This window comes from Polypterus senegalus, chromosome 2 (assembly GCF_016835505.1).
Source record: "Polypterus senegalus isolate Bchr_013 chromosome 2, ASM1683550v1, whole genome shotgun sequence".
NCBI lineage: Eukaryota > Metazoa > Chordata > Cladistia > Polypteriformes > Polypteridae > Polypterus > Polypterus senegalus.
This window is the reverse complement of record NC_053155.1, coordinates 248,599,225-248,626,859: the sequence shown is the minus strand read 5'-3', so window position 1 is coordinate 248,626,859 and position 27,635 is coordinate 248,599,225. Positions and strand designations below refer to the sequence as shown.

Here is a 27,635-nt window from a genome sequence, read left to right as displayed (position 1 = left end):
GTTGGCCGATGGAGACCGGAATGTTTGCATGGGCATAGCTGAGACCTTGCTCTTGGCCTCACTAATTCGGAGCCCAATTTTTGCCGCCTCACATTGTAGTAGTTCAGTGAGATCGTGGAGGGATTGTTGGGTGGGGCCAAGTAGAGCAATATCGTCCGCAAAGTCCAGATCTGCTATTCATCTCCCATCGCAGCCCTGAAGGCCATGGCCGGCGTGTCCAAGGGTGTGGTGCATGACGAAGTGAAGTGCCAGCAGAAATAGAAATGGCGAAATGATACAGCCTTGTGGCACGCCCATGTTGATCCGGAAGGCCTTGGAGATGCCGTAGTCCGTGTGTACACAGTAGATCGACTCGTGGTATATATTTCGTAAGATGTTAACCGAACTTCACTGGGATGCCATAGGCTCCAGCAATTTTCCGTAGTGTCTCTCAGTGAATACTGTCGAAGGCCTTAGTAAAGTCGATAAAGTTTATAGACAGTTTTTGCTGCAGTTCGGTACTTTGTTCGATGATTGTTCGTAGGACAAAGATTATGTCCAGAGCAGGATCTCCCGTTGCGGAACCCTGCTTGTTCCTTGCAGAGTAGATGGTCAACAGCTTGGCGTAGGTGTCGGAGCAGGATAGAGCACAGCACTTTGCCTGGGACGGAGAGGAGGGTAATTCCGTGCCACTTGTTGCAGTCGGCGAGATTCCCTATCTTTGGAATTTTTACGATGACCCCTTTTCTCCAGTCTTCTGGGACGGTCACTGTTTCTCAGCACCTGTTAAAGAGAGATGTAAAACAGTCTATAAGTGTTTTTTTCCAGCACAAAAGGATCCATAAGATGACATGGCGGTCTCCAGGAGGACTATACAAAAACGAAATCGATTACATCTGCATCAGCAAAAGATGCCACTCGTCCTTGCTAGTTGTGAAAAGCCAGAGAGGAGCGGACATTGGTTCAGACTATAATCTACTAGTCGCCAAATGCCGGCTAAAACTTATGCGATTGACGCCTAAACCTCAACGACCAAGACCCTTCAATGTTACAAAGCTCAAAGAGACCCCCTTAGCCCAACAGTTCCAACTCGAACTCCGAAATCACTTTGAAATACTCGCAGAAACAGATGGCGAAGAATCGATTGAGGATGACTGGACACGACTCCACCAGACTGTCATCGAAAGTGCCACAACTACAATCGGTTGAAGACGAGGCACATACCAAGAACGCTGGATAAAAGATAACACCTGGGACCTAATTGATCCACGGCGTCGCTTGAAACAAGTACAGGATCAGGAGACCCCAGGATCTGGTCTCACTGTGGCAGAGGAGCACTACCGAGCTGCCGGTCGAATGGTCAAATGAAGCTGCCACCAAGATAAGCACGATTGGATCGAAAAGAAAGGACATGAGGAGCAAGAATCAGCGAACAGGAACGACACTAAAACACTATACAGGATCGTCCAAGAGCTGAGTGGCACGCCCAACGGAAGAGGTGTACAAATAAAAGCATAGGAGGGTCACCTGTTGCTAACCACCGAAGCACAAGAAAAACGATGGGTCGAACACTTTGCTGAGCTCCTGAACCAACCAGAACCCACATCAACATTCACGGACGATCTCTTAACATTGGCAAATGACCTTCCAGTTGAAGTTGGACCGATCACACCAGCTGAAACCAAGTCGCTGATTGCCGCCCTTAAGGCTGGTTGTGCACCTGGCATGGACGAAATCTCTCCCGAAATGTTAAAACACACAGGACAACCACTTGTAGACTATTTTACATCTCTCCTTAGCAGGTGCTGGGAAACAGCGACCATCCCAGAAATGCAATCATCAAGATAAACAAAAACATTTTGTACAATTACGTGGTCACTTCTTGCTCTCTAACAAACATCAGGCTCTTTTTTATTTTATTTTATTCATTTTAATTAAAAGTCAAACAACATTACATACAATCAAGTCAAACTAAACAAACCAAAATTCAACCTCTACCCAGGACAAAGAGAGGAGAGCCAACAACCAGTGCAAGGAAGAAAGAGTATCACTTTCTCTGACAAAGAAGCTTTTTCTACATTGTTTTTGATTAGATCTTGCCCCATTAAAAGAATAAACAGATCCTCTAAGTGAGAATTTCGTTTTTTTCAGTTTCAAATAATATAGAACATCAGTAACCACTGATTTAAAACTGGTGGGTTGGGATTCTTCCAGATGAGCAAAATAATTCTGCATGGAAGTAAGTGAGGTAAAGGCAACTACAGTCTGTTTGTCCTTCTCCACTTTAAGCCCATCTGGTAGTACACCAAACACAGTTGATAATGGGTTAGGAATGATTGTGACACCAAGGCTGCCTGATAGGCATTCAAAGATTTTTGTCCAAAATGAGGTTAATTTTGTGCACTGACAAAATATGTGGCCCAGTGAGGCTGGAGCGAGATTGCAATATATTTACAGGTTGAATCTTGCCCAGGATACATTTTGGACAATGTTTAACACAATAAATGCCCTAGATAAAATATTTTAAATTGAATGATTGAGTGTATCACACATAACAAACTAGAGTGTATTCTGTGCATGGCTGCCATTCACTCCTTATTTGAAATTTTAAGTGATCCTTTCCCTATTGAAATCTTTGAAAGGAAGGAACTTTAAAATGTGTATGTATGAATCTATATGAACTGTTAAAATATTTTTTCTGGAATACAAATAGGTGGTAGGTAAGGAAAATCGAGCAGGTTCTATACACCAAAGTTTATAATTTGAAAGTAGTACAAAAATTTTATTGATGAGAACTTAAATTTAAAGCTTAATTGTACATAGGATGCAAAGACATTATCTATGTACAGATCTCTAAGTGTTTTATTCCTGGACATTTTCCAAACATTACATCTGTGTATGATTGAGAGGGTGGACAAAGATGGTTGTCATGTAGAGATAAAACAGATAAGAGTGTCTCTGTCTTAAAGTGCTTCCTACATTGGTTCTATATTCTGAGTGAATGAAGGGCAATTGGATTATTAGTGTATTGACGATAATTTGTATTTACTGGGCCACAGAACTCAGAATATAAAGGAAGTACTGCAAGATTTTAATTATGTTGCAGACTAAGCTTGTGTTTATATTCATCAATTTGTGTCGATGTCCAGGGGCCTCATGCATAATGCTGTGTAGAATTCACACTAAAACATGGCACACGGATAAAAAATGGGAAATGTGCGTATGCACAAAAAAATTCAAATGCACAAAACCTGCTCCATAAATCCCAGTCAACATGAAAAGTAACGTGCATGGACATAACTGTTGTCCCACCCCTTCCATAATTTTGTGCATTTTAATATGCAAATCAATATAAATATCACCTTCCAATCAGTGTTTGATTACAAGACAATGGCAAAAACACAGGAAAAAACAAATTTTAGTGAATGCAAGGTAGAGGCACAGAAAAATTTACTATTTGTTGGCTTAAGCAGTGGTAACAATAACAGTGGTATAAACAACAAAAGGAAGTTGGTAGAGTGATACAGAATGAGGTGAAACTCAAATATTCAAATTCAGAAAGAAAAAAAATAAGGCAATGTGAAACAAAGGTTTAAATGTCCACTTTAATCTCATAGTTTATTTTGTCACTAGCAAAATACCCGCGCTTCGCAGCGGAGAAGTAGTGTGTTAAAGAAGCAATGAAAAAGAAAAGGAAACATTTTGAAAATAACGTAACATGATTGTCAATGTAATTGTTTTGTCACTGTTGTGAGTGATGAGTGATGAGTGTTGTTGTCATATATATATATATATATATATATATATATATTTACACACACACATAAACATATATATATATATATACATATCTATACATATACACATATATACATACATATATATCTACATATATACACATACATATACATACACACATAAATACATACACACATACATACATACACACAAATACATATATATACACACACACACACACACCCACACATATATAAACATATATATACATATACATACATATCTACATATATACACACACACAGCTATTTCGTATCAGTGCAATACGCTGCTTGTTAAAACGGATAACTCCCGCTCTTATGTGCAAGTCTGCGTGGATATTATGAACTATTGTATTTGTTCAAGTTCTATTTAAATTTTAAATAGAAGGAATTTTTATTTAGTCGACAGAAATATCTTTGGTAGGAATGGTAAAAACAGACAGGAATATTATTCGTGAATAAATCAACTCAAACCTCAAACAACTTATAATATTTTGCTCTCCATAAAAATATATCCTGTCTAAATTATACAAGTTAGAAATAAAGTAAACGTTAAAAGAACAAACATTCAAATTTCTTTACTCTTATGTAATTTTATATAAAAATAAACTTAGATTTTAAATATCCCAAAAGATTTTGCTCTCCATAAAAATATATCCTGTCAAAATTATACAAATTCAAATATGATCATGCTGCATAACAAAACCTAGAAATATAAATAAAATGTGTTCCTTTCAGCAATAACAAATCAAATCATTCAGTTGTCTCTGCTGTTATGTCATTTTAGAGCTGGACGCCTGGCATCTTTTTTTGGCCACAGGTTCGTTTCTGTTTGCTGTGAGGTTCTGTGTTGTGGAGATTCTCAGGATGGATTGCAGGTGCTCATCAGTGAGGCGACTCCTGTGTGCTGTTTTGTTAGTCTTTATCACTGAGAAGAGCTTCTCACACAGATATGTGCTACCAAACATGCACAAGGTTCGAGCCGCATGTAGACAGACTTTTTTTGTTCTTCAAAGTCACCAAAGCGCCGTGCAAACTCGGTGCGCTCAGTTTATCAGCAAAGTGCGTATTTGGGAACACCGTAGTGACGACTTGGTTCAACATTACTTGGCAACAGGGAAAGTGGGGCAAGTTGCACTGGTGCATTTGTGTCTCCCATAAAAACAGCTTCACTTGAAATCACTTTGTGATTGTGCACGGGTAAAAACGTCCGCTGAAGTGTCAGATTCTTATTTAATTATGCTGCTTTCTGTATCTTCTGCATTGCATTCAGGTTACCCTGATGTTTTGTCTCATAGTGCCGTCTTAGATTAAATTCTGTAATTACAGCCACATTAGCTCCACAAATGAGACACACGGGTTCAGTAAACATATACTCAGTCTCCCATCGCTTTTTAAAGGCTCTATTTTCAGAATCAACTTTTCTCTTCAGCATTGTGTGAGCTAGCTTCGCAATAACTTGCAGCATCATAAGGTAGACTTGATTAACGCGGTAAGTGTTCGGCAAGGCAGCTGAAGCGCTGCATTATGGGATCTGTAGTTTATTGTGTTACCAGCGCTTCATATACCCGGGCTTTAATAACAATAATACAGTATATAAAATGATCTCGGGCGGATATAATTACGCCGGGCGGATGTGGCCCGCCCCTTGAGTTTGACACATATGGACTAAATAGAACTTGAAAAGATATATTTTTCAAATGTGATCGCGCAATTCAGATAGAGTTGACGCGCACTACAGCCTGCATCTTCCCCTCGCTCTTACTTTTTTACCGTTCATCTAATGAATACACTGAGTATGGCTTTACCAAAACAATCATTGATGGGGAATAAAGTATCCATTATTCGAGTATGTAGATCGGGTTATATATATTGTCACGCTTGGGTCACAGATTTGCACAGAGACACAGAAAGTCGTAGAAAAAAAAGAAGGATTTTTATTCAGACACCGCAAACACATGAGCTTAAACGTGCTCCATGACAAGTCAGATATAACAGTTCCGCTAGGAGCAGAGAGAGATAAAAGCAAACAATCAATTCCCAAACTGACAGGCGCGCGCAAGGCTTATAAGTCGGCGGAGTACCGCGCGAGGCTTGTATTACGCGTTATAGTGCAAGGATAAGGAGCAATGTGTAGTCAGTGTTTCAGGGTTTGTGGTTTTCCCAGGGGCGTCTGTCTCTATTTGGGGTGCGATCAGCCCTCCAGCTCACACCCTCCCCCTCAGCTTTATTCACATTCCTGTGAATCAAGCGACTCTCTGTACTAGGTTCATTTAGTCGTGATAATACATCTGCGTTGACGTGTTCAGAACCTGGTCGGTGCTTTACTGTGAAACTGTAAGGTTGTAAACCCAGAAACCATCTCATTAGACGAGAGTTTGTATCTTTCTGTCGGTACAACCACTGGAGTGGAGCATGATCAGTTACCAAAGTGAAGTTTCGTCCCCACAAGTAATAGCGAAGCGCTTCCACAGCCCACTTAATTGCCAAGCATTCTTTCTCAATTGTAGAATAATTGCGTTCCCTAGGAAGTAATTTCCTACTCAAATATGTGATTGGATGTTCTTCTCCATCAAAATTTGTGACAGGACTGCGCCCACACCAAATGCACTTAAGGCGTCTGTTTGCAAGATAAAATCTTTTGTGAAATCCGGGTTCCTTAGAACCGGGTAAGAAGACAATGCTTTTTTTAAATCGTTGAAAGAACGTTCGCAATTTTCTGTCCACAGGACAGGTCGGTTTTTTCTGCCTCTAGTAAGTTCTGTAAGAGGAGCAGCTCTATGTGCAAAATTTGGAATGAATTTTCTGTAGTAACCAGCGAGTCCCAGAAAGGCGCGTACTTGTTTCTGTGTCTCAGGTCTCGGGTAAACAAGCATTTCTTCTATTTTCCTTAATTGTGGCTTTAGTAAACCCCAGCATATTCAGAGTGAGGACGCAGGATCTGATCCATCATATGCTGAAAAGTTAGAGGTGCCCCGTGAAGACCAAACGGGAGTCTTGTAAATTCATAGAGTCCGTCAGGAGTCGCAAATGCCGTTTTCTCACAACTGCTAGCCTCTAAAGGCACCTGCCAATAGCCTTTCGTGAGATCTAGCGTGGAGATATAGCTCGCCTGACCCAGTTTTTCCAACAGTTCATCGACACGGGGCATGGGATAAGCATCGAATTTAGAGACCTTATTCAAGCGTCTGAAATCGATACAGAACCGAACCGAACCGTCTTGCTTTGGGACTAATACGACTGGGCTGCACCAGTCACTTTACTTTCACGAATTACACCCAGTGTCAGCATCTTTTTACCTCTTCGACAATATTTCGCGCTTCCGTATCCGGACGGCCGCATCTGTACGCGAACATCAGGTGCAGTGGTAATTTTATGTTTTGTAATGTTAGTCTTGCCTGGTAAATCTGAAAAGACATCAGTGTTCCGTTCTATCAAAGATAACAGTTCTGTCTTTTGCGTGTCAGTAAGATCGTTACCAATGGTAACATCGGACTGAGAAACAGCAGCCAAGGAAGTGTTAACCTCTTGTCGGTCGTGCCATTCCTTCAAGAGGTTAATGTGTAAAATCTGGAATGGTTTGCGCCGGCCGGTATTCTAACCTTGTAATTTACTGGACTCATACGCTCCTCAATAATGGCGGGGCCCTGCCATTTAGCTAAGAATTTGTGTGGATCCGAGGGAACCAGTACCAAAACACGATCGCCAGGTTTGAACTCACGGAGCTTGCTGCGCCTATCGTAAAGACGCTTCTGAGTTTCCTGTTCTCGTTGTTGGTGTTCCACAGCAATAGAGGAAAGCATAGAAATTCTGTCTTGCAACGAAATTAGTCGATCTGCAAAGCTTGGACCCTTAGCTGCTCTCTCGTTTCCTATCCATTCCTCACGCACCACATCCAGGATGCCTCGCGCGCCTGCCGAATAACAACTCGAAGGGACTCAAGCCAGTGGACGCCTGTGGTGATTCTCGCACGCGTACAAAACAAACGGTAGGACAGTGTTCCATGTTGTGGGATCATTATGAGCAACTCGCCTGATCATCTGTTTCAATGTTTTGTTAAATCGCTCGGTTAAACCATTCGTTTGAGGATGGTAAACAGTAGTACTCAATTTCTTAATAGCAAAGCTGTCACACAATTGTTTCATCACGCGAGAAGTGAAAGGTGTGCCCTGATCAGTTAAGATTTCTCTAGGGATACCAATACGAGTAAAAGTTTCACATAGTGCTTTGGCTACAGCCGAAGAGTTGGCCTTTTTAGCGATCATTTCTGGATATCGTGTCGCATAATCAACCAACACCAGCAAATATTGGTACCCATCCTTAGTCTTAGGTAATGGTCCCACAATATCTAATCCCACACGCTGAAAGGGAACTTCCAATATGGGCATAGGACAAAGGGGAGCCCGAGGAGGCTTATAAGCAGAGACGATCTGGCAGTCTGGACATGAAGTACAAAATCGTTCAACATCTTTTCCCATATTAAGCCAATAAAATCGTTTTGATAACCGGTCTCTAGTTTTGTCGGCACCGAGGTGCCCCCCCAAGATGTGTGAATGTGCCAGATGCAAAACAGTTTCCCTATGTGCTTCAGGTACCACCAGTTGTTCAATAAATTCCCCTCAAATGATCTGAGATCACTCTGAAAAGGCAACCGTCCTTTTCTATAAAGTGTGGGTTTTCACACCCCCGGAATTACGCTCTTGGTAATAAGAGTCAATAGCAGGGCGAGCCTGTTTAAATGCATATTCTAATGAGCTATCAGTATGCTGCAAACGCACAAAATCTGATTGTTCGTTAACACTCGGTTTGTGTTCGGAGGCGTTTGCAAAAAAGAAAAAAAAGTAGAAAAAAAAGAAGGATTTTTATTCAGACACCGCAAACACATGAGCTTAAACGTGCTCCATGACAAGTCAGATATAACAGTTCCGCTAGGAGCAGAGAGAGATAAAAGCAAACAATCAATTCCCAAACTGACAGGCGCTGAGCCAGGCTTATAAGTCGGCGGAGTACCGCGAGGCTTGTATTACGCGTTATAGTGCAAGGATAAGGAGCAATGTGTAGTCAGTGTTTCAGGGTTTGTGGTTTTCCCAGGGGCGTCTGTCTCTATTTGGGGTGCGATCAGCCCTCCAGCTCACAATATATATACATATATATATACCCGCATATCGCAGCGGAGAAGTAGTGTGTTAAAAAAGCTAGAAAAAGAAAAGGGAACATTTTAAAAATAACGTAACATGACTGTCAATATACAGTATTTGTTTTGTGAGTGTTATGAGTGTTGCTGTCATCAAGGATTTGATTATAATTATTTCTTTCAATCAGGTTCGTATTTGTAGGATGTGTTGTGTTCAAGTTACATTCCGTGTTTGTCAATCGTTGTAAAGATGACAGGTTTCATTCATCGATTCGTTTCTTACTGCATCAATAAACAGCTCGTCTTCTTCTTTATCTGAGACCTGACACACTGCATGCACGGGTTTTTACACTGTCTTCCTTTAGCGGGACATTGACTTTTTCCAACGTGTGCTTTGTTTCCGCAGTAGTTGGATTTATGAATATGCTTGTATGTATGAGACGCTTCATATTTTTTGCTGCCTTTTCAATTGTGTAATTCGGTTTTGTTCAGCCTCTTTGGAACTGTTGCTTTTATCTGTGCACTCGTCAGTTCACGTGAGCCACTCGGTGTACATGCATCGAAGGTTCCCAGCTGTGCTGGTGCCATCTGGTACTATGTCCATGGCTGTATTTAATGTTACCTTAGTCCTGGCACTTAAAACTTTCTCTCGCAGTTTCGCTGAGTTTGTGTCAAACACCACCCTGACCATCTCATCTTCCTCTCCATAAGCACAGTCCTTCACCCGTGAATATTTACCCGTGGCAGTTTGCTATTGGATTGCCGCTGACGGACGGCCTTATATGGGCAGGCACTAAATTACAAACGCCAGCAGCAGCCTGTCTATGAACTTAATTTAAAGTGTAGGTTTACATCGTGCTTTGTTTCCGAAGTAGCAGAACTCATGAATATGGTTGTATATGTCACTCGCTCGCTTCTTATTGTTTCGCTGCCTTCTCAATTATATAATGCATGTTTTCTTCAGCGCTTTTTTGAGGTCTTCCTGGTTTTCTATGTACTGCGTGATTACGTGAAGGCGTGATGATGTCACACGAAACTCCGCCCCCACGGCGTTGAAGCTCATCTCCATTACAGTAAATGGAGAAAAACTGCTTCCAGTTATGACCATTACGCGTAGAATTTCGATATAAAACCTGCCCAACTTTTGTAAGGAAGCTGTAAGGAATGAACCTGCCAAATTTCAGCCTTCCACCCACACGGGAAGTTGGAGAATTAGTGATGAGTGAGTGAGTGAGTGAGTGAGTGAGTGAGTGAGTGAGGGCTTTGCCTTTTATTAGTATAGATTAAAGTAGAACATTGTAAACTCAATGTTAAAATCAATGTTTAATTTGTTAGAGTTTCTCAGATCCCATCTTAACTAAAGCACATTAAATGCTTTATGTTCAATGTGTTCCTTTATGTGCTCAATGTGTGTGAATCACTATGTGCTTCTTAGACATAAAATACATTGCATTCATGATATTACAGCTCTCTGAACAATTTTAATACTAAGATGTACAGTAATCCCTCCTCGATTGCGGGGGTTGCGTTCCAGAACACCCTGCGATAGATGAAAATCTGCGAAGTAGAAACCATATGTTTGTATGGTTATTTTTATATATATTAAGCCCTTATAAACTCTCCCACACTGTTAACATTATTAGAGCCCTCTAGACATGAAATAACACCCTTTAGTCAAAAGTTTAAACTGTGCTCCATGACAAGACAGAGATGACAGTTCTTTCTCACAATTAAAAGAATGCAAACATATCTTCTCTTTAAAGGAATGCGTGTCAGGAGCAGAGAATGTCAGAGGGAGAGAGAGAGAGAGCAAGAGAAAAGCAAACAATCAAACAATCAATACATGCTTTTGGGCTTTTAAGTATGCCGAAGCACCGCGATAAAGCAGCATTTTTTAGAGGAGCGTCCTTATCCTCTAGGCAAACAGCCTCTGTGCAAACAGTCCCTCTGCTCCCACCTCCTCCGTCAGGCGCAGAGAATGTCAGACAGAGTGAGAAAGACAGAGAAAAGCAAGTTAATACGTAATACATGCTCTGATTGGGTAGCTTCTAAGCCATCCGCCAATAGCGTCCTTTGTATGAAATCAACTGGGCAAACAAACTGAGGAAGCATGTACCATAAATTAAAAGACCCATAGTCCACAGTAATCAGCGAACCAGCGAAAAATCCGTGATATATATTTAGATATGCTTACATTTAAAATCCGCGATGGAGTGAAACCGCAAAAGTCGAAGCACGATATTGCGAGGGATCACTGTATACTTAATATCTTTTTCATGATCAAATGAATTAAAGCATATATTAAACATGGAGGCACGGTGGTGCAGCGGCAGCGATGAGCTGGAACCCTGTCAAAAGATTGCTTCTGCCTCCCACATGATGATTGCTGGGACATGCACAACCCTAGAAGAAAAAATTTCAGCAGAACTGTCTCTTTCAAATGTACCAAACCCCAATTCCTGCCCTTCCTTTTCTTTCTCCATGTAACCAACTGCCACACAATAAGGTCTGTAATAAATGTCAAACCATCTTTAATCTTAGAAAGCAGATTTTTCAAAACTTTTAAGGAACATTGAAATATCATCATAGTACATGTTTAATTATTCCATCCATCTATCCATCCAGTCCCATCAAGAGTACAGCGCGAGACAGAAACAATTCCTGGACGGGGCTCCAGCTCATCAATACCATCGCACCACTGTGCCCACACATTTCATTATTAATAATACATTATTTAAATGAAGTTAAAAATGCATTTGTATAATGTAATATACGTACTTTAATAAATTTCATCTTAAAAATGATATTAAGAGATCCAAGAAGATAACTATTGGAAATCTAAATCGACTCAGAAGCCAGTCATCATCTGTAAAAATGCACTCTTCTATTGAATTGAATTGAATTCCTTTATTGTTATTGAATGGTACAATGAGATTCAATATGCAAATCCTCCATAAACTAATTTTCCTACAAAATGATAAAACAATAATAATAATAAGACAACAAAAAATAACTAAATGTATATAATATGAAAGCATTAGTACAATATACATGTACATATAGTGCAAATGGTTCATAAAGTGGCTCAGGTTATGCAATATTACAACTGAAGTACAAATTTACAGTGAGGTCATTGTACTTATAATTACATACAGCTCTACCAGGAGCACTTGATGGACTGATTGTGTGTGTTTATAGTTCACTATATTGTTACAGGTTGATAACAATCAGATGCCTTAAATGTATAAATGATATGCGGTTAATTTCTGTGTATTTGATAAAGTCACGTCAGGGATGTGATTCTAAAAAAGAAAGGGAACCACACAGGAACAGTAGCACTGTTGTGATGCTGGGTGCCACCACTTTGCAAAAACGAGCAGAAAAAGTTTGTATGCAATGTGCTGTGCTGCCGTGAGAATGTGTTTGGCTTTATACCAAGTTTAAGTTTATTTTTTCTACATTGCGATGTGAGCATGGTAATGAGCATACGCAACATTTCTGTGCATATGCAGCATTTATACATGAGGCCCCAGGTCTTTATGGCATGTATATTTGCCACGCAGTAATAAAATTGAAAGGTACAATACAATACAATACATTTATTTTTGTATAGCCCAAAATCGCACAGGAAGTGCCGCAATGGGCTTTAACAGGCCCTGCCTTTTGACAGCCCCCCAGCCTTGACTCTCTGAGAAGACAAGGAAAACTCCCAATAAAAACCTTGTAGGGAAAAATGGAAGAAACCTCGGAAAAGGCAGTTCAAAGAGAGACCCCTTTCCAGGTAGGTTGGGCGTGCAGTGGGTGTCCAAAGTAGGGGGTCAATACAATACAATACACAGAAAAGAACAATTCCTTAATACAGCATAATAATAAAAGTTTTAGAAGTACGGTTTAACAGTAGATGATATGACATAATTAGGTTTGGATATTTTTAGAGTCCTGGAGACCTCATCCATCTAGCTGCCTCCCCATTTGGCCATGCCACGGCTGAAACGCTGTTGATGAATGGACCCCTCTTTCCCATGATTCCTGTGATCCTCAATCAGGGATGACTTTACCATAGGCAGGCAAACAACTTGGCAGGTGGGCCGTGGCACCAATTGCCACATTTGGGTGCCGAGAAAAGAAACAGAATAGGTGGGGGTTAGTATTCAATTATAATTATCATGTTACTTATGTTTTAGTGCTAATGACTAACAACAGAGATGCAGTATGTACAGTTAATCAGCAGCTCTAGTCAGGATATGCCAAACCGAAGTAGTGAGTCTTCAGCCGGGATTTAAAGGCTGAGACTGAAGGGGCATCTCTTATGGAAGCAGGAAGACCATTCCACAGTTTAGGGGCCCTGTAACTAAAAGCTCGACCTCCCACTGTTATTTTATTAATCCTTGGAATCCTAAGCAGACCGGCATCTTGAGATCTTAATGTGCGCTCAGGTTTGTAAGTCAAGATAAGTTCAGACAAGTAAGCCGGACCTTGGCCATTTAATGCTTTATATGTTAAAAGGAGGATTTTGAACTGGGAGCCAGTGTAAAGATTTAAGAACTGGAGTATTGTGTTCATATTTTCTTGTTCTTGTAATAATTCTTGCAGCCGCATTTTGGATTAACTGGAGGCTGTATAGAGAACAGTTTGAACAGCCAGTGAACACCGCATTGTAGTAGTCAATCCTACTAGAGAATGTCATTTACAACCCGTGTTAGTGCCGTTTCTGTACTATGACCAGTGCCAAAGCCAGACTGGAATTTCTCAAATAAATTTTAATGCGTAAGGTGTGACTGAAGTTGACTGGCGACTACTTTCTCTAGTATTTTAGAGAGAAATGGTAAATTTGAAATAGGCCTATAATTATTTAGTATGTGTGGGTCTAGGTCTGACTTTTTAAGTAAAGGTTTAATGACTGACACTTTTAGTGCATCAGGTACTGTGCCATGCAGTAATGAACTATTGATAACGGTTAGAATAGGCGCTGCAAGAACATCCATTGCACTTTTTACTAGTTTTGTTGGCACTGGATCTAAAAGGGAACAAATAGTGGGCTTCATTTTAGTAATTAAAGTTAAGACTTCCTGGTGAGTTACAGGATTAAAATTACTAAAGTGCTGAATGCAATGTGCGGCAGGGTCTGCTGAGCTAGTATTTGGTTTGTACTGTGATGCTGAGATCTGGGATCTTATATTTTTAATTTTCTCATTGAAGAAGTTCATAAAGTCTGTACTGCTAATATCTGTTGGTATTTTGCACTGTTGATCTGAATTCCATTTGTTAATTTAGCCACTGCTCTAAAAGTACCCTAGGATTTTTATTATTGCTATCTATTAATGTAGAATAGTATTCTGAGCGAGCTTTAAAGAGGGCTTTTTATATTTATTAACACTCTCTGTCCATGCAATTTGAAAGACATGTAGCTTTGTTGTTCTCCATCTGCGCTCCAGTTTTCGACACTCTAATTTAAGAGCTCGAGTATTTTCATTAAACCAGGGAGAGTTTCTATGTGCTTTGATCACTTTTGTTTTTAGGGAGCCACTGTGTCCAGAGCATCTCTCAAGGTCACATTATAATGTGATGTTAGCTGATCTAAATTGTTTTCCACGTTTACATTTGATGTTAACTGATCTAAATGGTTTTCCACAATTACACTCGACTTACTCAAGGTATCTATAAATTTTGAAGCAGAATTACAATCTAGATGTCGCACTGTCTTTGTTTTAATCTGTGAGTGCTGGCATGGGCAGAACTAAATCAAATGTAATTAAGAAGTGATCGGAAATAACTACATTTAATGGAGTAATATTTAAATTTTGAATTTCAACTTTGTAAGTTATAATTAAATCTAATGTGTGGTTATGATTATGAGTTGGACCTTTGACAATCTGACAAAATCCTACTGAATTTAACAAATAAGTAAAACATTCCACATCAATGTGTACATTAAAATCCCTCATCAGAACTACGTGATCATAATTTATAGCCAAATCAGACAGAAGGTTGCTAAATTCAGTCATGAACAATGAATATGGCCCTGGTGGTCTGTAGACTAGCACTATAATTGTGTTGGAATCTGTTTTCATATTTAAAATGAATGCCTCAAAGGATGTAAAGTTGCCTAAATTTTTAGGAGTGATTTGCATTTTGTTACAATGAATTATTCCAAGGCCTCCTCCTCGACCAGAATCTCTAGACTTATGAAGGAACGAGTATCCATCTGGTGACGCCTCAGCTAGGGAACAGTGTCAGATTTACTAAGCCAGGTTTCAGTAAGAAGACACAGATCAGATTTTGTACTTAATATGATATCATTTACCAAAACAGCTTTAGTGCCAAGAGAGCGAATGTTCAATAAACAGCATTTAAAACTGCATGGTTCTTTCTGAACTGCTGATATATTTTTGTTTTAATTTGAATTAAATTTCTATTACAGATGCCCCTGGTGGAGTGTCTGGTTTTATCCCTTGGTCTAATTATACACCTTATTTTTGGTTATCAATTAATTTATGGTTTGTATCAAGACTAAATTTACTGGATGCCCCACAACAGGGATTATGGGTAACAGCTTCAGGAAAATAACAGGTGGGATAAACAACAGCCTGTGATTTAAGATCACATGACTGCGGCCTGGATGGTGCTCTAATCAGTCAACCAGGCAGTTTTGCTGCCATATTTTGGGATAATACATAAGATCCCTCCAGTTAGGATGAAGACCATCTCTTCTGAAAAATCCAGGCCTTTCCCAAAAATCATCCCAATTGTTCACAAATGCTATGCTTTTATTTGCACACCAGGTTTCTAGCCAGCAGTGAAAGGAATGCAATCTGCTATAAATCACATCCCTCTATATAATCTTGGTAAGGGACCAGATACAATTAAATTCCGACATTTTGTTTTAGCTTTGGTGCATAGAGAGATGAAGTTCCGCTTTAATACCTCAGATTGCTGTAAATAAATATCATTAGTGCCGACATGCAGCAATAAGGTAGATACTTCATCGTCGCAACACGGTCCAATGCGCCTTTATGCCAGAAATCTTGGCCCCTGCAAGGCACTTAACATTAACTGCTGGTTTAACATAGTTTGGAATTCTAACATTCCGCACTATGGAATCGCCAATTATGAGCACTTTATTATTCTCAGTTTCCACAGGCATGCTGCAGAGAGCTGAGAATCTGTTCTGGGTCCGAATTGGTGACCTGGGTGCTGGGGGACTAAATTTTGGATTCTTAGACCCCCGTCTTACTGTTACCCACTCGCCCTGTGGCTGAATTGGTGCTGCTGATTTCGCCTGACTACAGTGGGACCTGGAGAGACTGAAGCCGAATCAGATGTAGCCGAATTGTCTAAACAAACCGAGTCGATCCAATTTTCGGTTTGCCTAATCGCTATCAGATTCCTAACGCGGTCCTCCAATTCGCGTATTTTCCCGACCAACTCTAAATTAACTAAACATTTTTGGCAGGTGAAGCTATCTGCACTGTCGGCCGGAAAACCTGAGCTGTACATACTGCAGGACACACAACATATAAACGTGCCCTCGATGGGCAGAGAGCAGATAGAACTTACATTAAGTGTTGAAGTCATCTTTGCCTTTTTTATAGGTGCTTCAGCGCTTTCCGTGTTCAGCTGAATCACCGTCGCTTTAAGTTTCCACCACCCGCTGAGCGATCGACTTTAATTTCTCACTGCCGGTTATTTCTACTAGTCAGCTGCCGGCTTTACCTCAGGTGAACTTGCTCGGGTGCTTTCGAAGGGCTATGTGCCTGTGGGAGATGCCGCCACTCTCTGCTTCCGCTCGCTGATCCGCTCTCTGCTTCCGCTCGCTCTGCAATGATTCTACCCCTCAAAACACCCATGCCATGCCTCTTTCTGCTTATAGGTCATTAGTAGAGTCACCCTTTCGATGTGTGGATGTTTCAGATTCCAAATAGATAAGGTTATAATTGAATCTAATATCATAAAAGATGTTTTTGTTAAATGTATATGGGATGTTTTGAAGTAGAAGAAGAAGCTTGGGAATGATGTTCATATTGACAGTGTTGATATTCTCTCTGCTAACATGAGATGTAGAGTAGACTATCTATTCATGTCTTGTTTCATTTTTCTCCATGCAGACAGTATATTTACTTGTGATCTTCACCCCTAGATATTAACAACAACAGCATTTATTTATATAGCACATTTTCATACACACAGTAGCTCAAAGTGCTTTACATATACACAATAAGAAAACAAAATAAGTCAACATTAATTAACATAGAATAAGTAAGGTCCAATGGCCAGGGGGACAGAAAACTGATCTGCTAAGATAAATGGGAAGGTATCTAGTTTAATATTGTGTGCTAGAGAGTTCACTAGAAAAAGCACACTTTTATTCAAATTGATTTTGAGTCTGGATATCATTTGAAAATCTGCTAGTGCTTTTAGGACTGCTGGCATGGAATTTTGGGGCTCATATATGTGCAGTATCATATCATCTGCATATAGTGATATGTTCTTGTCCTTCTCTGAAAATCCCCTTTATCATTTAGGCATTTTGAAACTAAAGAGCCAATGGTGCAATGGCGATTGCAAAGAGCAGTGATGAGAGGAGGCATCCATGTAGAGTACCACATTCTATTTTGAAGTAGGTTGAAATAATGTTGTTAAAACAAACTGAGGCTTTTGGATTGGTGTAGGGTAGTTTGATCCATGCACATATGTTTCGGCCAAATATAAATTTGTGCAGTGTGGTGAATAAGTAGTCTATATCATTTTTATTTTTGCATCCAAAGATAATAAGATCTCTGGGATGTTAGATTTAATGGGTGAATATATTATATTAACCAAATGTTGAAGATTAGAAGCTGTGTCTAATAAATCTGGTTTGATATTGTGATATTACAGAAGGAAGCACTTTCTCACTTTTTCTGGTTAGATCTTTGGAGAATATCTTAATGTCATTATTCAGGAGTGAAATTGGGATGTGTGATACACATTGTAGTAAATCCTTATTTTTATCAGGAAAGATGGTAATTAATGCTTGGTTAAATGTTTGAGGTAGAATTTTGTAGCTTCTATGAATGTTGTTAAAAGTAGTGGAGCTAACTTATTTGATTTTTTTTTATATAAAATTCCACTTGGTAGCCATCAGTGCCAGCTGCTTTCCCATTCTGAAGTGAGTTTATAGCATCTAGTATTTCTGAGAGTGCCAGAGGTTTATCTAGTTTCATTGCACTAAAAGTATCTAGCTGAGGTTCCTGTAATGAATCAAAAAATGCATTAGATTGTGTCTTCTTTAAACTGAGTAGAACATAAGGATGCATAAAATTTAAGGACTTATAGTCCTTCTGTAATATATTCCTAAATGTGTGTGTGTTATTTTTATGATCAATGATTTTATCTCTGTCTGTGTTGGTAATAACTGTTATTGCATTGAGGACTTCCTGTTTGTGTATTTATTAGGCTAAGATTTCATTGGCCTTTTCTCGTTGTTAATAAAAATGATGTTGCAATTTAAAGATGAGTTGTTCCATTTCTTTAGTTGTCAAGATATTAAATTCTGATTAAATCCCTTTTACTAAAAAGTACCTCATTTGGAGACATGACATATTCTGTTCTATTCTGGTAATTTCACTGATTAACTCAAACACCTTCTTCGTTTCCCATTTTTGAGAAAGGTATAAAATAATCTGTTCTCTTAAAAATGCTTTTAGAGTTTCTCAGAGCATTCCTGCAGAGACCTCTGAGGATGCATTTGTTTCAAGAAAATAAATTGCTTGGATATAAATTCTGTACAGTTCTCATCAGCTAATGACAGAGGGTTAAGATACAAGCTACGAGATGAGTGTGTAGGGAATAGTGATTTATGCTCCATGATCAGAGGGGTGTGGTCAGAAATAACAATAGTATCCAACTTAGATTTGATAATGAGCAAAAAATGATTGTCTATGAAGAAATATTAGAACATTAGGTAACAATGATGTACTGGTGAGAAGGAGCAATATGCTTTGAGGTTAGGATTTAAAATCCTTCATGGGTCTGATAAATTATGATTCATTACACTGTGTAATTATTTTTGCAGCAATACATGTTCCTGACACTGTAGCTGAAGACATATCTAGCTCTGCATTTAAAACACAATTAAAGTCTCCTGCCATTATAATTTTAGGAGTAGTCACATTAGGAATAGATGTGAATACTTTTTGGATGAAATCTCTATCATTCTTGTTAGGTGCAAAGATAATTATCATAATCACTTCAGTATTAAATATTGCCCATCATCATGACATATTGCCCTTTAGGATCAGATATTACATCTGACACTACCAATGGAGTAATTCTGTGTATTAAGATTCCGACACTCTTAGTTTTCTTTGTATAGTTGGAGTGAAAAATATGGCCAATCCAATTATTATTAAACTAGTCTCCTGTAAAAATACTATCTTGGCATTTAGATCTGTTAGGTGAAAGAATTTTTTCTTTGTCTTTAATTCATGATTGAGACCTTTGAAATTCCAGCTCACAAAGTATACTGTTTGGACATAGAGACATTGTTTCTGAACTTTTGTTAACATTTTGTAGGGTTAAGTTAAGGTAGTAAATAGTTACTTATGATAGGTTCAACCTAGATTTCATATTATTGCCAGGTGTTGTCCAACAAAGTCTTTTAAAGTGTTTGATGAGTTTTCCACACAAAGTGGATTAGTAGTCAAATGGTCTGGGTCTGTCAGAGAGGTATATAATCTTCATATCTGGTCATAAAACTCTTGTCTCTATTTAACTCTTTTGAGGCAGATGTCAAATTATAACATCACATAGGAGTGACACTATGATCAGCTCGGTACTAATTAGCTGATGCTGATGCATCACTTTCATTTTCGATCTCCATATCACTTGCATCAAAGTTGGAGTCAGATAAATCAGTTGTTATTTCAGTAATAATATACAAAATGTTGTCCATGGAGCATTTTGCTTTGCACAATGGCTTCTTTCTCTCGCTAGATCAGCCTTTAGCTCTGGCAGTTGGTGCCTGTGTGAAGACAGCTCCTGCAAGTAGCAGCTGCTCTGACAGCCGAGAAAATATTCAGACCTCAAAGAATTAGAATTTAGCATCAGTTTAAATTCCCATTCATTTCTTTGTTGCTGTGTCTTTAAAGTACTTCTCATAGCGTCCATTGCTGCTGAAATGTGTTCCTACAGGAACACCCCTATTGCCATGCTTCATGCGCAACCTGTGTAAATTCATTGTTTGATGCAGTGTTCGTCCAGTTTCTCCCACATAGAGTGCAGTGTTGAGACATTTCATATACAGATTGGGGTAGACCACATTCGATAATCTGCTGGAAAATTAGCCCTTTATTGGTTGTTGTTGTCAGCCATTTGATATAACTACACGAACTGTATTATACATGTGAGCAAACATTTGACCTCTTTTATGTGAGCAAGGAGATGTAGAATTATCTATTGGTTCCCACAGGGTGTTTCAGACAATTGGTTGCTGCAAATTTGGTGGTTGTCTCTATACCAGGAGGGGAGGTTCTGGGAATGAATAAGTCAGCATGTCATCATTATTTAGTATTGGGTGAAATTATTATAGAATTTTTTGAAGCGCTTCAAGGTGTGGATTAATGGTGACAACAAAAGGGATATGTTTTTTGTTTTCTTTGTTTTTATATTCTAGAAGGTTGCCTCTGGATATGGCAATAGCTCAACTTATTTGAGTATTTGTATTTTGTGAATATATTCTTGACTAATAAAATTTGTCTAAACTCCTGCTGTTGTTTATTCTGGTCTGTCAGGTCTGAACAAATACAATTGTAAAAATGATGGAGCAATTTATATGCTTGGGGTGTAAGCTATCACTTCTCAGGTATGTCCGTCTGTCTGTTGGTTTGTGAAAAACAGAGGTTACAAGGGTGTTATCTTTCAGGTGAGCAGTGGTGTCAAGGAAGCTGACTTCTGTTTTTGAGTAAGTAAGCTTCAGCTTTATGTTGAGGGTAAATCATGTTGTGTTAGGTATGTTTCACATGCCAATATGCCATTATCAGGGACAATGTTTTTGTATAGTGCCTCAGCATCCATTGTGGCCAGTAAGGTTCCGTCAGGCAAGGGACCTATAGCAGAGTTTTTTTAGGAAATCAGTTGTGTCTTGGATGTAGCTGGTTGAATTATAGGTGAGGGGTTTAAGGATGTGCTCCACCCATCTTGAAATATTTTCTGTAAGTGAACCAATTCCTGAGATGAGGACTGGGCGGTCTCATGGTCTGGAATCCCTACAGATTTTATTTTTTTCTCCAGCCGTCTGGTGTTTTTTTTTTGTTTTTTCTGTCCCCCCTGGCCAATGGACCTTACTCTTATTCGATGTTAATTAATGTTGATTTATTTTGTTTTCTTATTGTGTCTTTTATTTTTCTATTCTTTATTATGTAAAGCACTTTGAGCTACTTTGTATAAAAATGTGCTATATAAATAAATGTTGTTGTTGTTGAGATTATTATCTTTCCTGTGTTTCCTACTTTGTGGATCTTAGGAAGCATGTAGACGTAACACATTTTGGTGTTCTTAGGAATTAAATTGCTTTCATGATCCCTGATGTAAAGAGGAAAGCTACTTACTATCTTTTTTAGTTTCTTCTTGTAGAGATCTATAGAATCTTCCTGTAGTTTGTAATAATGTGCAGTATTGGACAATTGCCCTTGTGCCTCCTGTATATAGTCAGATGTGTTCATGATAAATAAAGCGCCCCATTTTTCTGTTGGTTTAATAATGATCTCTGCATTTTCCCTAAGTGAATGTGTGGCTATTCACTTGTGAATAGTGATGTTGTGTATACGATTTTGCTGTCTGTTTAGAATCCCTATTTCAACTCTCTGTTGGAAGCAATCTATATAATTGTCAAGAGTGGAGTTTCTGCTGGGTTCTGGCATCGATGTAGATTTATTAGTGGGGTTATTGTAACAGCTAGTTGTTGGTTCCCGTGTGTCACCATTTTCTTTCTTGTGAAAAAATTCCTTTTAGTCAGAATTTTCTGAAGAATTCTTCCGTATCACTTCAGAGTCTGATTTTGTCAATGGGCTTTGCAGGGCAGAATAAGAGTCCCTTTGTAAGTAATGAAATCTCTGCTTCATTTGGTGTGTACGAGGAGATATTAACCCCTTGTTGCCTAAATTTATTTACAATTATATAAAAAAAAGAATTATTTGTGCTTTTGCTGTCAAGCAGATAGTAAATTAAGAAGGGTCTAGCTGCAGCTTGCAATACCTATGACATAGATCAGGTAATGCGCACTTTGTCAGTTACAAAACGCCCTTTTACTGAGCTAACCCTACTACAACCCTAATCTTAACCATAGTGTAACGGGGCCGTACTGACCCCTACTCTCTTTTTTCTGTTTCTTTTTCCAGTTTCTTTGTGGTGGTGGCCTGCGCCACCTCCACCTACTCAAAGCATCATGATGCTCCAACAATGATGGATGGATTAAAAGGCAGAAGTCTACATGGCCATCATCATCAAGCCCTTCAAGAACCCTAAATCCAAAGAGGACTGTTTCATTTATGTTAGGTAGAATGCCCAGAGGGGACTGGGCGGGCTCATGGTCTGGAATCCCTACAGATTTTATTTTTTCTCCAGCCGTCTGGAGTTTTTTTTGTTTTTTCTGTCCCCGCTGGCCATTGGACCTTACTCTTATTCGATGTTAATTAATGTTGATTTATTTTGTTTTCTTATTGTGTCTTTTCTATTCTTTATTATGTAAAGCACATTGAGCTACTGTTTATATGAAAATGTGCTATATAAATAAATGTTGTTAATGCTAATCATAGTCTAATGTGATGGGTGTTACAAGACTGACGTTGAGGGCATTTCATGATGTTGGGGCATTAAATGACTAACTTCATGGATGCTGCAGTCTGCAATTACACTTTGTTGAAATTAAGTGGAGATTGTTAATTTGTAAATAGCATACAAGCAACCAGGGCGGCATGGTGGCACAATGGGTAGCGCTACTGCCTTGCAGTTAGGAGACCCGGGTTCAATTCCACATTTTCCCTGTGTCTGTGTGGGTTTCCTCCAGGTACTCTGGTTTCCTTCCACAGTCCAAAGACATGCAGGTTAGGTGCATTGGCGATTCTAAACTGTCCTTGGTCCGCGTGTGCCCTGCAGTGGGCTGGTGCCCTGCCTGAGGTTTGCTTCCTGGCTTGCACCCTATGTTGGCTGGGATTAGCTCCAGCAGACCCTGTGACCCTGTAGTTAGGATATAGCGTGTTGGATAATGGATGAACACAAGCAAACAATAAGCTGGTACATATTTTTATCTTACCACAATTTATCTCAAATTTGGACAATTTCTCGAAATTAGTAGCCAAAATCCATGTGCACTTTGCTTCCATCAGGCGGATGTAGTTTCCACCACAACTGCTAGATGGCGTGACCAGTGCTTCCAATACAACCCTTGGTACGTATCAAATGAGCATCAACTGGCATTGGCGGGATACATATGCCACCTCAGCTGCATTCAGGCCAGAAGCGGTTTGAAGCGATTTTGCCACAATCATCTACAAGAGGTTAACAATACGAGTCTGTTGCTCTTTGCTTTTTGCTGTTAAATGTCCAGCTTTATCTCGCAGACTATGCATCTTTTTCTTTTTGTTAACAATAAGGATGTTCCGGAGTCTTTTGTAATATAGATGTAGTTCCTATACCATATCCTGTATGTCATTTCCAAGGAACAGGGTGAGGTCTTGGATCTTTTCTTGTGTGTTCTTTTTCATGTTATAGAAAATTTTGATTAGGTGGTTTCTTTGCCTTTCAGATGTGCTAGTACAAAGTTGCTCTGCAAATACTATAAGTTTGTATAGTTGGATTCCTTATCAAGATGCCTTTCAGTATAAGATTTTCCTTTTTGCATTTCATTAAGAAGAAGATGTTACTTGTCCAGGTGTGCCATTTTCTTCCACATTATGCCTATTAATGCAAAATTTAGCATATCCTTTCATTTGACTAAAATATAAATTTCTATTTACTCTTCTTGTACTTTGACTTTCTATAGCTTGGCATTTCATCCAGAGCTTCTGAAGATCTGCTTCAGCTTCTGACAACCTGGAAATTGCATTATGTATGTTTAATAATTAGATGGATGGATATTCTTATTTCCACCAAGAAAACTGGATGGTATTATAAAAAGTTCTGGCTCTGAATGTGTATGTGACCAAAATCCTACATCCCACTGGATTAATCTTTTTCCTGTATTATTTACTAGTGCAGCATGTTTCTTATTAACTGAAATATCTATTTGGTAATTATTAAAAAAGATTTATACACTACAATCCACTTTCAAGTAACTGTAATTAGGCTGGTGAGACTTTTTTGCATATCATTTCTAATATCATTTCTACAATTCCCTCTGCTGTTTGAAACAGATTGTTTAAAGCTAGGCTGGCAATTAGTTTGTTTTCATGTAAGAAATAAGCTGTAAATGAGAAACGCAGAAAAGTCATTTCCTTTACCTTCAATTTCTTGTCATATTGTAATAGCAGGGGGCCCCCAGGGAGACACTGCATCCAGAATAAAAGGCAAGGAGGGCAAAGTGTACAAATATGGCGTGTTTATTTTAAAAGTAAATACCAGGTAGAGATAAAAATAGAGCAAAAAGAAGTGCCAAATAAACAGAAGATAAAATATGAAACATGGACCTGCTTTCACAGAGGTAGAAACCCTGTGTACCAAATGGGGTTCTCCTTGCTTGCTCATCTCATGGGTAGTCTCGAGTACAAGCTCGATTCCAGAATCTTTCTTTCTGTTCTGGCTTCTTCCTTCAACTAGTTGAGCTTTTCTCTTTCTGTCTCTAGCTGCATGTTTATAGCATCAAGTGGCTATTAACCACTTACTTGGTTAATTTCTGCACATGGCCTGGATTCAGTTTTATGATCTAGGGCAGGGGTGTCAAACTCAATTGCACAGGGGGCCAAAATCCAAAACACATTTTAGGTCGCAGGCCGAACAGGATAAACATTTATTGAACACACTAAAACTAAACTTTTAAAATTTTAAAACGTAACTTTTTTGAACATAAATATGAAAAGGAATATTATTCTGGAATAAATCAACTCAAACCTTAAATAACTTATAATATTTTGCTCTCCATAAAAATATATCCTTTCTAAATTATACAAGTTAGAAATAAAGTAAACGTTAAAATAACAAACATTCAAATTTATTTACTCTTATGTCATTTTATATAAAAAATAAACTTTAAAATTTTAAATATCCCAAAAGATTTTGCTCTCCATAAAAATATATCCTGTCAAAATTATACGAATTCAAAATATGAACATGCTGCATAACAAAACCTAGAAATATAAATAAAATGTGTTCCTTTCAGCAATAACAAATCAAATCATTCAGTTGTCTTTGCTCATATGTCATTTTAGAGCTGGACGCCTGGCATCTTTTTTTGGCAACAAGTTCGTTTATGCTTGGTGTGATGTTCTGTGTTGTGGAGATTCTCAGGATGGACTGCAGGTGCTCATCAGTGAGGCGACTCCTGTGTGCTGTTTTGTTGGTCTTCATCACTGAGAAGAGCTTCTCACACAGATATGTGCTACCAAACATGCACAAGGTTCGAGCCGCATGTAGACGGAGCTGGAGCATTTCTGCGGGAATGGAGTGAATAAACTGTGCGGGCCCTGCAGTATCATACTTTGCCTTCAGTGTGCCATTTAACTGCAGCTCAATCAGCTCCATCTGAATCAGGTGCAGTTTCCACATCGATGGCAAATGGGTTGCGAAGCATATTCAAAGTCACCAAAGCACCATGCGAACTCAGTGTGCTCAGTTTATCAGCAAAGTGTGTATTTGGGAACACCGTTGTGCTGACTTGGTTCAACATTACTTGGCAACAGGGAAAGTGCGGCAAGTTGCACTGGTGCATTTGTGTCTCCCATAAAAGCAGCTTCACTTGAAATGCCTTCACTGCATCATACATGTCAGTGATTATGCGGTCACGTCCCTGGAGCTGAAGGTTTAAGGCGTTGAGATGAGCTGTTATGTCAGCCAGAAATGCCAACTCACATTTCCACTTTTCATCCCTAAAATTGGTGGAGTCTTTTCCTTTACTGTCCATGAACTGACAGATTTCGTTGCTGAGCTCAAAAACTCTGTTGAGAACCTTTCCCCGACTTAGCCAACGCACCTCTGTATGATAAGGAATGTCAGCAAACACTGAATCTATCTCCCACATAAAGGATTAAAATTGCCAGTGATTTAAACCTTTAGCTCGGATAAAGTTTACGGTTTGTGTCACAGTGCTCATTACATTGACCATCGTCAGGACTTTGCCACATAGTGCTTCCTGGTGTATGATGCAGTGATATGCCGTTAACTCACCAGTACAGTTCTCCTCCTGCATCTTTACTCGCATCCTTCCCACTAGTCCACTTTTTTCACTACATATAGATAATGCTCCATCAGTTGTAAGTGCAATAAGTTTGTCCCAGGGCAGTTTCATGTCGGTTATAGTTTGACATACATTTTCAAAAATGTCTTTTCCAGTCGTGGCATCGATTTAATGTCCATTATTTCCTCTGTAATGCGCAAATTGGAGTCCACTCCACAGATGAAGATAGCCAGCTGTGCAGTATCAGTCATGTCAGTACTTTCATCCACAGCAAGAGAGTATGCAATAAAGTCTTTGCTTCTTTCACTCAACTGTGTTCTTAAATCAGTGGCCATCTCACAAACTCGATCAGCAATTATATTTCTACTCAGGCTTACATTTGCCAGCATCTGCTTTTTGTCTAGACATAAGACGTCAAACACCTTGATCATGCAGCTCTTCAGAAATTCTCCCTCGGTAAATGGCCTGGCTGATTTGACGATCTCCTCTGCCACGATAAAACTTGCTTTCACAGCAGCTTCACTTTGTGATTAGGCACGGGTAAAAAACGTCTGCTGAAGTGTCAGATTCTTCTTTAACTCTTCTGCTTTCTGTATCTTCTGCTTTGTATTCAGATCTTTCAGGTTATCCTGATGTTTTGTCTCATAGTGCCGTCTTAGATTAAATTCTTTAATTACAGCCACATTAGCTCCACAAATGAGACACATGGGTTTACCGGCAATGTAAGTAAACATATACTCAGCCTCCCATTGGTTTTTAAAGGTTCTGTTTTCAGAATCAACTTTTCTCTTCGGCATCGTGAGGGCTAGCTTCGCAATAACTTGCAGCATCATAAGCTAGACTTGATTAACGCGGGAAGTGTTTGGCAAGGCAGCTGGAGCGCTGCATTATGGGATCTGTAGTTTATTGTGTTACCAGCGCTTCATATCACCGGGTCATTCATAACAATAATATATAAAATGATCTCGCGGGCCGGATATAATTACACGCCGGGCCGGATGTGGCCCGCGGGCCTTGAGTTTGACACATATGATCTAGGGCATCATTAATTAATTCTATCAAATTCTGGCTTCCCTGTTCCATTTAAAAATTAGTCATCATTTTCAAAGCCTGGTCTCACAAGTATTCTTAATTTCTGTAGCTTTATAGGGATTGCTCTACACAGTCCTTCTAAGCTATCTTTACAATGGGCTTCTTATTTTCTACCCAGCAATTTGCTAACATTAGTTGGCAAGAAGACCCTGAAAGGTCTTGCTTGCTTTCTCTAACATCTCTACATGAAGCGTCAGGCAGCTATGAAAGGTGTTGAATTCTAATCCCCCTTGGCATCCTGGAAGAGTGGTACATGTTTGCAAAAGGCCTCATCTCTTTCTTTTCT

At 39.2% G+C, this 27,635-nt stretch overlaps 1 pseudogene; it reads right to left on the bottom strand.

Moving 5' to 3' along the window:
- Positions 1-591: 591 nt before the first annotated feature.
- Positions 592-27,054, bottom strand: LOC120524481 (annotated as a pseudogene).
- Between the last annotated feature and the right edge of the window lie 581 nt (positions 27,055-27,635).